This window comes from Peromyscus maniculatus, chromosome 1 (assembly GCF_049852395.1).
Source record: "Peromyscus maniculatus bairdii isolate BWxNUB_F1_BW_parent chromosome 1, HU_Pman_BW_mat_3.1, whole genome shotgun sequence".
NCBI classification, from domain to species: Eukaryota; Metazoa; Chordata; class Mammalia; order Rodentia; family Cricetidae; genus Peromyscus; species Peromyscus maniculatus.
In genome coordinates this window covers 81,426,872-81,441,986 of record NC_134852.1, presented here as the reverse complement: position 1 = coordinate 81,441,986, position 15,115 = coordinate 81,426,872, and the positions used below count along the sequence as shown (strand labels likewise).

The following is a 15,115-nucleotide window of genomic DNA, read 5'->3' as shown; positions in this document are numbered from 1 at the left end:
TCAAGCTTATGCCATGGGCAACAGGCACAAAGTTTAGAAGCTGTTAACCACAGTGGTAAATGGCAGAGTCAAATGTTGCTTTTGAGACAGATCCCTCCATTTCAAAAAGGGGCAGTGTCCCACCAATTATCAAAACTTGCAATTTCTCCTGACAGAACTGATTTCCACTGAGAAACTTTTTGCACTTCCAACCCCCTCCCCACAACCTCACATCCTGGGTGAATTCTGTTCTCAGGTGAAGGAGGTGACAGGCAATTTCAGCACCCAATGGCTTAAAGGAGTTCAAATGACCACTGAAGTCATATTAACTTGTCAAATTGACCAGTATTTTCTGTCATTGAAACATTAGAATGAATAGCTGCAGACAATAAAATTGTTTCAATTATACTGCATTAGGCCTGGGCGCAAGTAAGTAAGAAATGCAGGAGGCAAAGGGGACGCCCAGGGACGCTAACAGCAGAATCCCATTGGAAAGCACTTAAATGTGTACCTGTGAGGGGACATAAGGCAGTGCTCATCAGTGAATTCCCATTAAGGAAAATGGGCAAATACACCCTACACCGGTCCAAAAGAGAAAAAAAAAAGAATGCAACTGTTTATTGTTGCAATATTGGCTATGGATATGAACTAGATTAAATGAAATTATCCCAAGTTATTAAAGTCACAGCAAATTGGTGCTAATTATACTAATTGAGTATTAATTGAGATTTCTTTTATAAATAGCAAGGAGGTGAGGCAAAAAGGAGCAATTTTCGGAGTCCAAAATAAATACAGTTCTGTTCACCCTTCTGTTGCACCAGAAGAGGTATTGATCCTTTGCAATGCCCCCTACTTTGCTTCCTTGAGGAAGGAAGCTGCCTGCAGCAGAGAAGACATGAGCTGGGGTGGATTCCTGCACTGCTGCAGGCTGCTGCGGACAAGGAAAGCCAATTCAGAGTTTCCCAGCAGGACGAGGGTGGTGCATTTGCACACGGACATGTTTACGGGTGTGTGTGGTTACATGTGCGATTGTGTGGCAGTGCTCAAACATCCAAGCTGTGATTGACAAGATGCCTGAACACAAAGTATGCCAAAACCTAGTCTCTGATACTAGGGCGATGAACTTTTCCAGCCAGATATCTGGGCCTGCAGAACGGGAGGCAGATAGGACAAACAGGGTGGGCACAAGATGTTGAGGGGTGGGTGAGCACTCACCTATATCATCTCCTCTTCTCTAATTATGATTCATCAAGCAAGCACTTGGGAGCTTTATCTAGCTTTATAATGGCTCGTCTTCACTTTGGAGAATAGTAAGATCACCCACAAAAAAATACTGTAAGGAAATATACTCTTACATACACCTAATTTCATTCAGAAGTACTGTTAAGTTTTGTTTCTGTGAGTTTATTATTTTTTAAAATAATATCCAGGGATCCAACCTAATATGGCCAAAGTTCCCAATCCTAGAAATCTATGATGACATTTTCTGATTCCACTGTATTTTACATATCTGTTGACTTTGAAAATATACCTTGAACCCCTGTGAGTTTTAAGACAGTGTGCTGCAGTAGCAAGGGACAGGGAAGTGATAAAGCCACTGTCCCTGCACTTCAGGGAATTGGTAGGTGAGTGTGTCTATTTGCATTTGTGTCTGAATCTGCACAAACACACATGTGAGCTGGGTATAAGGTACAATATAATCAACACACACAGAGGGGAGAGAGAGAGAGAGAGAGAGAGAGAGAGAGAGAGAGAGAGAGAGAGAGAGAGAGAGAGAGACAGAGACAGAGACAGAGACAGAGAGACAGAGACAGAGAAATATTTTGGCTACATATAAGTCTGTGTGTTACATTACCACATGCATGCCTGGTGCCTGAGGATACCAGAAGAGGGCATCAGATCCTTTGGAATTGGAGTCACACAGAATGTTATGAGCCATCATGGGTGCTGGGAATCAAACACAGCTCCTCTGAAGAGCAGCCAGTGCTCTTACCCACCAAGCCATCTCTCCATCTCCAAGTAAAATATAACTCCCCTACTCCGTCTTTTGCTTTAGTGTGATGGAGGGCTATACCGCTTCCAAAAGATACTTATTTTTTGAATTCAAATCAAGAAATTATGTCAGGTGTGAACGGCAGACCATCTTCGCTGCAGTTGCATAGCTCTTCTGCGACACTCATGGTCTGAGATAAATGGTATTTTCTTATGCCTAACAATCACCTGTTTAAAAACCCATCTAAAAAATATAGAGTCCAGACCAAAAGTCATGGAAATGTGTTTAAGTACAGCAGTCTCCAGGCATTTTACATGTCTTTTCCAAACAAATCTACATATATACATTATGCACGATTAAAATAGCCCACACATATAATGATTGACTGCATATTTATGTTGCAATCAAGTCCCAAAGTAATTCTGCAGGCAGGACAGAGCCCGCACTCCTCTCTTGTAACGACTGGCTTGATACAGTACATTCAGAAGAGAGCATTGGGGGTGAGTGGTTGCTACTGAAAGGGAAAGTCGAGAAACAGCAGTCAAGATGCTTTTGTCTTCAGCCTGCTCTTCAAGATGTAAGAGTCTCCAGTGGGTGGGAGACCTACATTCCACCTCCCAATTCTGGTGATAACCCTGCTGCTTGCACTTCACAATTACCTTTTTAAAATGCCAATTAACCCACTCAGCACCATTTGGCATACTGCGAGCAGTCAGAGACAGCCATATTGCACATTGTAGCTAGAAAGTAAAAACACACACATACACACACTTAAACTTACTCATGAGCATTTACACACACACACACACACACACACACACACACACACACACACACATACACACACACAGAAACTATCAGAATTGGAGGGTGGGAGGGGAAGAGGGAGCCCAGTAGGGATCCAGTTGCTACAGCAGCCCTGTGTATATCATTACAGTGCTTGATGTTGTGTGGGAATTAAATAATTTTTCCCATTGATAAAAATCAAGAATAAACAGATGCAATGGGATTTCCATGCCATTGAGAAGTGTAATGAAGACTTGAATGTACAGATATTATGTATAAGAAAACAGTAAATGAGATTTGGCAATAATCCCCATTTTTAATTGTGTCTCACCAGCTTTAACAAGAACCATAGTTAATTTTAACTGTGCTGCTTTGTTGCTGTGTTTAGCTTTTGCTCTGGAGAAAGTAGCATTGATTTAAGCTCGACATTTGCTGCTTCACAGCAATTAATGAAATTACTATTTACTTGTATGACATCTTCTGCCTCCAGCTTAGAAACACTTAACCAACACTTTCTTGTTTCTTTTTACTAATGGGATGTTTTGGTAGCGGACAGGTAAGCTCACTGGATTTCACAAATAAAGAAATGGAGGCATAGACTTTTATCTCCTTGGTTGCTTACAGCATGTAGAGCTGATCATCCCTGGAGACATTCCTGGGGTGAAGTGTGTGCTGTGCCGGACGGGGGTTCACTGACCTTAGAATTCTGGACTTTCGTTGGAGTGTTCAAAATGCACAGGAAATTTGGCAGACTGACCAAAGGGAGGTAAAGTCTGGAGTCAAAGAAGAGGAATAATGTATACTGGGGAGATGGAACTTAAAAGAAAAAACATCCCAATAACTATAATACACCATGAGAAATTTGGCATGTACTTTCTAGAGAGTGACAGGTGCTTAAAAAAAAATACAAGCTTCTCCATTTCTTAGATGTACAGAGTAATATTACTGTCTGAATACATTTATGTCATGGGGTATTTCCACTTCCTGTGGGAAAAGATTACTTATGCCAACATCGTGCATGGTATTTAAATATGGGTGGAATTTCCTGTCTTGGAAAGCTGACCTTGAAGGCCATGTCTTTAGGATTAAGATCTGGCTAATTGGGATGAAAAGCAGGTAATACCAGTTCTATGACCAAATATAAATATCCAGGAGGCAAGTGGCTATATTCAGTGCTAGCATTTTCTGTTAAAGCTTGCTTTTAGATTGAGTGGTAAAAGTAACTTTCCAATAAAATATTGATTTAAAGAATCAGCCCCAAATATACACAAATATAGTTACATCTTCCCCATGGTTAATACATGTTTTATGAGCTGAGTCCAAGCTAGTAACTGCAATGTATGTCTGCATTTGAAACATTTAAGGAACTTCCGAAGTGAACTCTCAGGTGGTAGATACTGAATTTCCTCAAGAAGCTCTGCCAGCTGCATTGGGACTATCCTCTAAACAAACACACATGGCATCAGTCTGAGTTGCAAGTAAACTTTTTAGAGCTCCTATGAGAGTGTGACTTTCCCAAATTTTACTTGTCTTTGATGCAAGAAATAAACTTTAAATTAGATACTGCAATTCACTTTAAACCTAAAGAGGGATGTCTACCTAATTGGCAGATTAATAAATAGGTAGCCAGTCATTAATAGTTGCTTGGGACCCTGTAGTTCTCAAACTAGGGCACTTGTTCCTAAAAATGAAGGAAAATAGCACACAATTTCTTCCTCTCATATGACATCTAGACTTTTAGGGGGAACTGAAGAACAATTTTTGAATCTGTTTTTCAGCCACAACAAATAAAATAGCTAAACTCTAATATCAACTTTCCCACTGGGTCCATATACATATTTAGAAAATACCACAAAACAATTTAACAATGCGGCCGCCAGTATCAGTGCCTTCGGCAGTTTTAGAAAGAACAATATGTATTGTTCCAGATAGTTTTGAAAACTCCATCATTTTAAATTAAGGCTCTCCCTAAGCCTCAGTGCCCCCCACTTGTGTGTGTGTGTGTGTTACTGATATGTGAAGCAGACTGAATCAGGATGAAAGGGTATTTCTCTGCATACTCTGGGAACATCTCTCCATATATGAATATGTGTGTATGTATCTAACATTTTTTTTTCTTGGTAAGAAATCCCAGATAGGAAACAATTAGCCACAGGCAGAGACTATTAAGTATATGGTGCTTACATTATCTTGGTGGTATAAAGTAACCTGGTCCAAGAAAGAGGTGTTAAGTCCCGACTGCCCTGGGTTTGGAATTCCTTTGGACCTTTCCATGCATTAGAGTTAAAAACAAGTAAGGGATAAAGGCTACAACTCATGGTTTTCCTTTAGTTCTTCCATTATCCCCTTTTACACTTTGTAGGGTTGATCATGACTTTTGAAATAATGTTCCATTGTTTTCCAGTATTTCATGTACAAAAGACAAAATGCTTCATAGATTAAAACCACCTGCAAAGTCCCAGTTCAACACTTGTGGTATTTTTCAACTGTTTCTTCTAATAGGAACCACCAGCAACCAGGCAGAGTGAGGGGAGGCTGTCTCATCAGCAGTGATCTGTTGTACTTACTCTATCAAGTGGGAAAAAGAAGAACGGCTAATGTCTGTCCACCAGGGCACCTGGAGCTGTAACAGATGTTCCTTGGGCATTTGAAGGACAGGCAGTTGACATCTTTAGGGTGATGTGCCATAGTGGAAGAAAAGAGCATGAATCAGTGACTCTCTGGTGTTGAGTAATGTCATCGTGATGGGGGAGTCATAAAGGTCAGAAGGACATAGGAATGCACTTTAAATATTGCTTGATAGTCCTTCCCAGGAGTTAAATAATGAAAAATGAAGGTTAATAGGGGTATAGTGTGTAAAAAACAGAGTCAACTTCTCTTCGTCTATGTCTAGAAGTAGACTGTAGCTTTTTGCAGCTTTGTATCTGTTTATCTACCTTTTGAATGTCGACAGTTCTGAAAATGCATCCTCTATACAAATATTCTGAGAAAAGGATAAAAAGATTCACAGGTGAGTTTCTAAGTGAATTGTCTTTTTTTTTTATGTCAACACATACAATTCTAGAATTGCTAGCTAACTATATCATAGATTTCATCAGGCCATCCCACCCACACCTTCTATCTAAAAGATTTATTAATTATCTGTCCCATCCCAGAGAAAGATGGGGGTTGAATGGTGTATGACACTCAGGGTTAGATGTCTCACAACTGTGAACACTGTTCAAATAACTTAAAAAAAGAAATCACTCCTATGATGTCTGGGGGGGCCTGTCAGAGGCATGCTACATTTTTTGACCATAAAAATTGCAATGCTGTTCTCTTCATTTGGGGACAATAGTTCACAGTAGAGTCTTAAAAGACAGTTTGGTGAACACATAAAAAATAAAATAAGACAAAAAAAACCCCTCTAATTAGTGAGAAAACTTGTATTCTCTATCAGCTGGATGTGCATTAGAAATCCACATGTGTAGCACTCCGGTAGAAAACACAGTACATGGACAGATATTTACCCAAGAAAATTTGAGCCCCGGCTTTTCATTTTCAGAGAGCCCCTACCTAATCGGTAGTGGAGCATCAGGACAAAGGGCACCTCATTCCTCTAGCGCCTGGCCTGCGAGCAACCCTTTGTGAACCACCTAAGCGATTAGAATAATGGGCTGGGGGGAAAAAAAGATAAAATACAAATTTCACTCAGATCTGCGTTGGATTACTTCCTCGTGCCCCTGCCTTTATTGAGCGATTTGGAGTTTCATTAGAATTCAGGATTCCTGTGCAAAGAGAAACCACAGTGGCACGGACTTCTCTTTCAAGGGGATTGCAGGCTGACCCATCAAAATGAAAAGGCTCAATGTTGTGCTGACAGGTCCCCAAGCAACCCTGAGTGACAGCTTCATTTCAGGAGTTCTCAGATGAGGGTTGAATTGAAGGGGGGTAGAGATAGTGCTGAAGTACTTTGTTCCCTAAAAGTGTCAGAGCCTACCCTGCAGTCCCCCTACCAGGGGCCGAGGTACAAAAGGGTGCAGAAACTACCATCTGCTTGGCCATCCTCAAATTTATTATTAATGTCTCAAGAATGTTCACTCCATGCAAGATTTCATTTAGGACTTAGCATTCACTGCTCTGAATTTCTTTTTATTACAGCTATATGGAGAAAAATCAAAAGGAGATAGGAAAGAAAGCGCTGTAAAGAGACCACAGCCAAAAGGTAAAACATTCTGTTGAGACAGTTTTTTTTTTTTTTCCTCCCAAAGCATCGTTATTTAAGTAGGGCATTTTCCGAAAAAAATCTCATCAGACGATGGACTAAAGTCCACCCTTGCAAAAAGAAAGTGAGAGCTGCTTCCCGGCTGTACGATCTGACCTGGACCACAGTCACAATGAGTAGCAATAATAGCATAATGGGGCGTTATAATTGCGCATGTACTGCTCCGCATACATTCTGAACATCTCTGGAAACGTCTAATAAGATGAAATGGGCCCCCACGACTCTGTGTTGGATTTTATATTTCCAAGGCAGTCAAGATTCACAGAGTCCCTCTTCCCACCTCCTAGTGCCCCAGGCAGCATTGAAAGGCGGCTTGGAAGAAGCAGACAATAGACAAAATTCAGCTGCCCCACACAGCCCGGCTCTCAGGCTGCTGATCCGTTTGTGTTTTCACCTCAAGGATGATGGTCTCATAAATAGCAGAAGTTACAACATTCATGTAGGTCTTTTTTTTTTTAATTTAACTTTACAACAGCCTTAATTTTGAAAAGCCCTTTAAGAAAGAACAATGAATAATTTATTTATTATGCAAATGAAGAACTCTCCTCCACATACACCCAAAGAAGCCATCATTCTGTCTTATCATATTCCATAAAGAGTATTGCTCTGCCTCCGAGTTGCACAATGAAGGCCCAGTGACCCAGCTCTATCCTTAACGTGTTGGTATTGTTCTTCTGTTTTAAATGGAGCAGTGGAGCCCAAAGAACCAGAAAGGTGTTGGATTGCCCAAGTAAAAGTCAGGGACACACTTTTAAAAAGCTGTCACATATATTTTGCGTTTCTCAGTTTTTTGTATATACATGTTTCTTTAATTAATGTATTTATGATGCACACTAATAGTTTTACAAACTTGGCACTTGATCTAACTATGCAAAACCTTGTCTTAATCTGTGTCCTACAGAATTAGAAGGACTTAGGAATGCATCTTTTCTGTCGGAGCTGTATGTATTTTGAATCAATTCAGGATTTTGGGTTTCTTCTACTTTAGGAAACCCCTATTTATGGTTCATATGAGTGTTAGTGAAGTGCAGAAGGGAGATCCTAGGCACAATTTCTGTTGAATCTCATACAAGTGAATTCTCCACTATTACCTTAATGCATTCTCTTTAGAACTGTGTGGTCTCAGAGCAGGCACTAAATACCAAAGTGGGAAAGAGAATAAAGAATGTATTTAAGCAAAACATGCTTTGAAATGCACTTTTTAGAGTCATCTGCATAATTCTACATAAAGGGTTAAGTGGTTTATATGAGATGAATCAGTCAGAAAAGTAGGCGAGCTTCATTTTTCCAGTGAGAGGCAACTAACTTCTAGTTAGGTTAAAGGTCCCTAACCCTCCATGCTAGTGAGCAGGGATGGATCATTATGGGCTCTCAGGATTCCTGCCTGGCATTAGTACTTCTTATCTCATCCTTTGGAGTCCACAGTCCTTTACTCAGCACTTACTATACCCACATGGCAACCCAGGAGCAAACAGGCTTTGCTGCTCAGGGTGAAACCATACTTTCATTGGTTATATCTGTTTTGTCTTCCTAAAGCAAAGCCTTTCCCCTGGAGCAAAACACTATGCTCATTTTCTTCATTTTTTATTTAGAGCCACTCTGGTAGGGAAGAGCCAAGTTTCCAGATTCATGTTTATCATCTTACTATTTCTGAGTGAATTTTAACACATCATTACATTCTACTAAAAAGATGAGTGCGTGTGTTTCACGTAGATTTAGGAAATAAAGAGGAAACTGATCTAAAAATGAGGTGAGGGAGGTAAACATTTCCAGAAAATATAAAAGGAAAAATGAAACCACTTGTTATAAACCTACTCATGACTTTAACTTCCCCTCAAACCATCTGCTTGCTCTGAATTAGAGCAAGACAGTGAATTATATATAGGGACTCTTAAGTTCCATCTACCTCATTGACTGTGATATATTCTGTCATACTGTGTGCATGTGCATGTATATGTGTGTATATGCATGTGTATTTGCATAAGGATGTATAATTATGTCCACAGATATATTTTCATGAACAGAATACTACATTACATATGATTTACTTTTCACTCCAATGTACATTTAAACACGAGTATACTGAAATATATGTTACTATGTATAGATAAGTTGATTGATAGGTAGTCATGTAAATAAAAATGATCAATTCTGAGATTTTGTAGTTATGTGGTATTCTACCACCGGGCTAGATTGTTACTTATTTAACAAATACATTACTTGTTTCCAAACTTTGGCATCAACAGGATAGCAAATATTGAGGGAACACATTCATTTGGTACAACTTTTCATTCTTCTCCACATTACCCCAAGATAAATTTCAAAAGTAAATTTCTTCCATACAGTAACATGCTCATTTAAAATGTCTTTGTGTGTTGTTAGCTGCCTTCTGGAAAAGTGGGGTGACCTATACCCCAAGGACTCTGTTATTTATTCCCTGTCCTCACCAACTTGGAGTTGTCACCATTTTAATCTTCACATTCTGATATGTGAAAAGTTGAACTATGTGTCCCCTAAGAATCATGTTTCTTTATTTGTGAAGTTCAACATCTTCATGCATTCACTGGTATTTAACTCTTTGGAGTATAAATTATAATATATGCCTTTTGTCATCACCATGTGACTTTGCTGTGTTTCTTAACTTATTTAGACTCCAATATTCACAACGTTATGAAGGAGTTTGACATTTTTGTTGTTTGTTTGTTTGTTTTGAGACAGGTAGCACCGGCTGGCCCCAAACTCACAGTGATCCTCCTGTTTCAGTCTTCCCACTGTTAGGAGAAATTTAACCATTTTAGAGATAGGTAATGCTTTTGGGTTGAACATTTTTTTTTTTTCTGAATTGTCTCCCATGATTTTGTTATTTTTTTTATATTTTATTGCCTTGGCAAATTCTTTACCATACTTTGCCTGTGTGTGCTTAAATTAAAACCTCCATTAAATAGCAATCTAGACGAAGTACTTCAAGATGTTATTGTAATTACCTCCTTCTCTAAAGCACAGAGAGAGACACATAGCTGTGTGACTTGAGAGTAGTTCTACTTTCAGATCCTGGGTCCAAACTGCATGAGTGATCAATATTTATCCAGCAAATGTTGAATAAAATGGAGTGTTGATCGCTTTTAAAACAGACTCTCAGAAAAAGAAAGGGGTCCCAATTTTAGTGTTCAGGATAATAGTTTTAAAGATGGGACAATTTAGAGGAAATGAAATTTAAATCCAATACTCTTAAAGGTCTCGAATGGCCAAAACAAATTCTCTTAAGTGAAGCCCAAGAAAATAAATCACTTAATTGGTTACTTAAAATATTGCTTTAAAAATCTGCTTAAAATTTTATTGTAGAGTTGATACAGTTTGGTAGGACAAAATTAAAATATCTTAATGATTGGTTTTAAAGTCACAAGAAAAAAAGAAAAAAAAAAAAACCAACGAGGACAATAAATCACTGAAATGATTCCCGGCCATGTTTTGACCTTTTACACTAGACACTAATTTTTGAAGACCTTTTGAAAACCGAAACGGAGGGTGATTTAAGCCATCCACATTCCTCCTGACTTGAGCTTTCACAGACCCGAATGCTGATTGGAAAATCCTGCCATGGTTTCCCTGAAGAAAAAGGGTAATAATGACTATATTAATATGACATTTCAGCATGCAGAGTGCTGCGAAGCTGGGCTGAGAACGAAGAAGAGGAAGAGAAAGAAAAAAAAAAAGAAAGAAACCTACCCCCAAGCACCCACTGCTCTGGATGCAATTTTAGCCCAGTGTGGATTTTATTTGCACCCCATTACTCATAAACACCCAAATGTAACTCTTTTACTACGGCCCCTTTTGAGTTCGATGTGATAATGAACGTGAAGGGTCTGTGTGGGGGGAACCGGGAGGGGGCACTTTGTGATTTTGCAGGTTCACACCAGATAGGCATTTTTTATAGCCTGAAAGGGGATGTTTTCTTTTGTTAATGGCTTACAATCAGATGAAAGGACTCATCACTCTATTTTAGTGCTCCACCACATGGTGCGTATCTTTTATAAATTACAGGCTGGCGCTGTGTGCACTTGGGGAGAGAAAGGTTGGTTTTTCTCGCTGTGAGCCATCCTGCCTAATTGTCGTATGCAAATAAAAGCAATTATAAGGCTTTTAGGGTGAAGGGATGACAGCTGAGTTTGGCAGTTGAGAAGGCCTCACCCACCTTGTTGGCATAGCAACAGGGAGGAAAAGGACAAAACGGTGTGTACACACAGGAAATATATATGTTTTGGTTCACGAATTTTAAAATATATACCAATGTTGAAATGAAAATGTCAATATGTGTAATGAATGCCTTTGTTTAAAATATTATTTAAATTAAACTCGATTTATTTCTTGGCCCCCTGAATGATCCTTGTCATCTAACCACCATTTATCCCGCTGTCATTTGCGATTCCAGTTGCTACTTTCAAAGTTGTGTGCAGATCATAACAACACATTCAATAATTAAGAGATTATAAGTTCTTCCTCTTCTTCTTTTTTTTTTTTAACAGTCTTTGGAATCACCACTGGGTGGAAGTTTGGTGAAAGGAAATCCCCGTGGAGGAGGTGATGCAGTGTGGGAAAATGGGCCAAAGGATGTGGCTCTATCAGTGCATAAAGTTCAACATTAAAAAAAAAGAAAATGTTTGTGCTAAAGTGTTAAACAAGTGCAGTAAACAGCGTGCTCGCAGCACACAAAATTAAAACGAGTCACAAATGGGTCTCTTCTACGGCAATTTATTTCACAATTACTCTTGTGGAAGCTTTCATGAATTAAATATGAGTTCTGTCTTGAAATTAGGTGTTATAAGGCTAAATTACAAGAGGCAGGCAGTAATTGAGGTGGTAGCAACACGGGTCTGGTGAACTAATTTCTCGCCATGTCATGTGGCTCACCTTCAGCCAATGGGATGCTGCCCATCACAAAAACGGAGGCAGCTGAGAAAAATTGATTTCTCATCTGAGCCATATTTGATAGCTTTTGAAATCGAAAATTGAAATTAACTAACCTAAGCCCCGTTGTAACAAAAGAGCAAATTAAATATGCAACGTGGCTTCCTATTGGCAGTGAGAGGGCCTGCCAAGGTAAATTTGTAAATAGAGTTTAAGATGCAATTCTGTTTCTCTCTCTCTCTCTCTCTCTCTCATTGTAAAAGTATAAGTGTACAGTGGCTTTATAAATTATTTATATAAAAATCATCAGCTGCAAATGGCCACTGTGGTTAAGGTCTTTCATGGAGAAAAACCTGTGTACCGGGAGGGCTCACTGAGCGAGTCAAAATTAAATATTATCCCTAGTGACAATACTCAATTCTTTAAACAAAAAGTGGGTATATTTTAGACTTCCTTCTCTGTACTTATTTTTTCTTTCTGCTACCCCAATGCAAGAACCAATCTACCATGATTTACCAAAACAAAATAAAACAGAAAGAAGAAACAACTCCAATATAATGGTAACCATCCATTGCCTTGTAGGTAATTATAAAAATTAATTTTGGTATGCTCACTCACTGCTTAAAACAAACCTAGGGCTTCATTGTATTGTGTGTATACACACCTTGAAGAGATTCTCACAGCTGACCAGTGCCAAGAAGGGCTCTTTAAAATATGAATTCTCAAATGGAGCCTGGTACTTCAGCAGGAGTAAGTATTGATTTGAATTTATAAATTCACTAGATAAGATGAAGGAAATAGGTGTCCTTAGAAGCTGTGTCATAGATAACCTGGGAACGATGATTCTTAATTTATTATTTCACTCCTGTCTGTGTGAAAGGCTGGCCACCAGAGTGTTTATATTACCACGCAGAAAGATTTTTTTTCGGTACCCACTTTTCTTTGCCTGAATTTACAAGTGGGCAAATTAACTTTATATGTTTGAGAGATAGATGAATCAAGATAAAAATCATGAATCAGAGCGCAATCCTATCTTCCTTGCTCAGATCTGAACCGTATAGAATCCATTGTCAAATGTAATGGAAGATATTATGCTTAGCCAGCCTGTCAGTCCAAAGATCTCGTAAAATCACTTTCTGTTCTAATTTATTATTTTTGGTGTCAATCAGATGCGGAGGAGATGGGGAACATCATTAAGTACTGGGATCAACTACTCAGCACTTTTAAAATGCAGTTTAAGTACTTGTCATTATCTGTACTAGAAGACATCCTCAAGGTTCAGAAAATTGCTCTTTTACATAGAAATATTTATTGTGAGACAAAAAGCTTTAGGAAGATAAAATCTAGAAGTGCCCTTTTCGTTTCCTGTGTAGGAATCTCAATGAGGTGCCAGAATGCCGGTATCACTCTTCCCCCTGAGTAATCCCGAGATGCCATTTTTCCACTGACCTGCAAACCAGAACTCTTAACACATGGCTGTGGAGAGCCACTTAGGTGTCCTTATTTTTCTTGACTTATTCCTTCTCTCTTAAAGGTTCTGTGGGTGACTAGTGGAAGCCCATGAACTGTGGACTGGTGGCTCTGGGGCCCCCATGGGACTGGACTAGGCCCTCTGGATACAGAAGACAGTTGTTTGGCTCCAACTGTTTGGGGATCACCCAGGCAGAGGGATCAGAATCTGTCTCTGGTCTATGGGCAGGCTTTTGGAACCCGGTGCCTCTGGTGTGACACCTTGCACAGCCTTGGTGCAGTGGGAAGGGGCTTGGACCTGCCTAGGCTCAGTGTTCTGGGCTCTGCTGACTCCCCATGGGAGACCTCAATTTGGGGGATGTGGGGATGTGAGGTGGCTTGGGAAAGAGGGCTGCGGAGTGGGAGGAGGGGGGAATCTGTGGATAGTATGTGGAGTGAGTAGAAAATTTCTTAATGAAGAAAAATGAAAAAAAAAAAGGTACTGTGGGTGAGGAATGCCCCATGGTGAGCAACCCCATAGTGAAGCCAAAGGTGGACCCTGCCTGGGTGGGAGATAATTCCTCTATGGGCATTGTATTCATTGTCTTCAGACTCAACTTCCCAAGGAATGCTTCTGCAAACAGCATATTTTAAATTCTAAATTGTATTTATTCGTTGTATTGTGTGCAGGGGCAGGGTATGCATGTCAAGGTGTGTGTGTGGAGGTCAGCAGACAGCTTAGTGGAGACGCTTCTTTCCTTTTACCACCTGGGTCCCAGGATGAGACTCAGGTCACCAGTCTTGGCTGCATGCACCCTTACCTGCTGAGCCAGCTTACTGGCTCTGTAAACAATATTTTTATTTGTAACAAATTTACTCTAGAAAAGCATGAACTACAGGTCAACCAGTTGCATTATCTGGTCTTGACACAGTCCAGACACTTTGAGCCAAGTGACCTGATTGGTTGTTTGTCTATTCATAGAGGATTAAAATAAAAAAAAATCAACTCAGGAAAAGTGACAGAACTCAAATGTGACTTTCTATGACTCATATTTCTACTATTAAGGCAAGGTACATGACTTTCAATCCCTTTTATTTCCTGAAATTAGAAGTAAATTTTAAAAAGTTCAAGTTCAGGGCTGCAGAGATGGCTCAGAGGATGAGGCCACTTGTTGCAGAAGAATTAGAACTGAGTTTGGAACCCTGCACCCCTGTAAAAAAGCTGAGCATGCTGTGCAACCCCAGCTTTGTTGGGGGCAGGTACAAGAGGAGCACACTATTAACCAGGCTCAAGGGAATAATGCAGAGAGAGACAGAGTTCCCCTCTGGCCTCTCCATGCATGTGTGACCACACACATGTGCTTATATACCATGAACATCCACGATAGTCTCACACACACACACACACACAAATTTGTGTGTAAAAACTCCCATATCTTATTTCATTCATATTTAATATTTGGGCACTGAAGAGAGTAGCTATCAACAGCTGGCATGATGAAGACACTGTAGGCCGAACGTCAGCTCTGCACTCAACCTGTGTTCATTGGATACCTACTATGTATCAGGTTGGTGCTTTGTGATGTCATCCTTCCCCACCTCCAATTTCATATTTGTCTCTTTAGCACTGAAAATGCTCAATGCAGCACAATCCACCCCTTTCCTCTGCCTTCCAAAGAAGCTCTGTTGAAAGACAACAGATAGACTTCCAAAACCTTTCCCAACAGAGATGTTTTGGT

At 39.8% G+C, this 15,115-nt stretch overlaps 1 long non-coding RNA gene across 1 annotated transcript in view; it reads left to right on the top strand.

Annotated features, from left to right (window-relative positions):
• Nucleotides 1-11,946, top strand: part of LOC121829496 (uncharacterized) — a 234,256-nt gene extending 222,310 nt beyond the window's left edge. Inside the window, exons 2-3 of the long non-coding RNA XR_006072381.2 lie at nucleotides 6,899-6,962; nucleotides 11,546-11,946. This is a non-coding gene — a long non-coding RNA (uncharacterized LOC121829496). The remainder of the gene's footprint in view (nucleotides 1-6,898; nucleotides 6,963-11,545) is intronic.
• The last annotated feature ends 3,169 nt before the right edge of the window (nucleotides 11,947-15,115 follow it).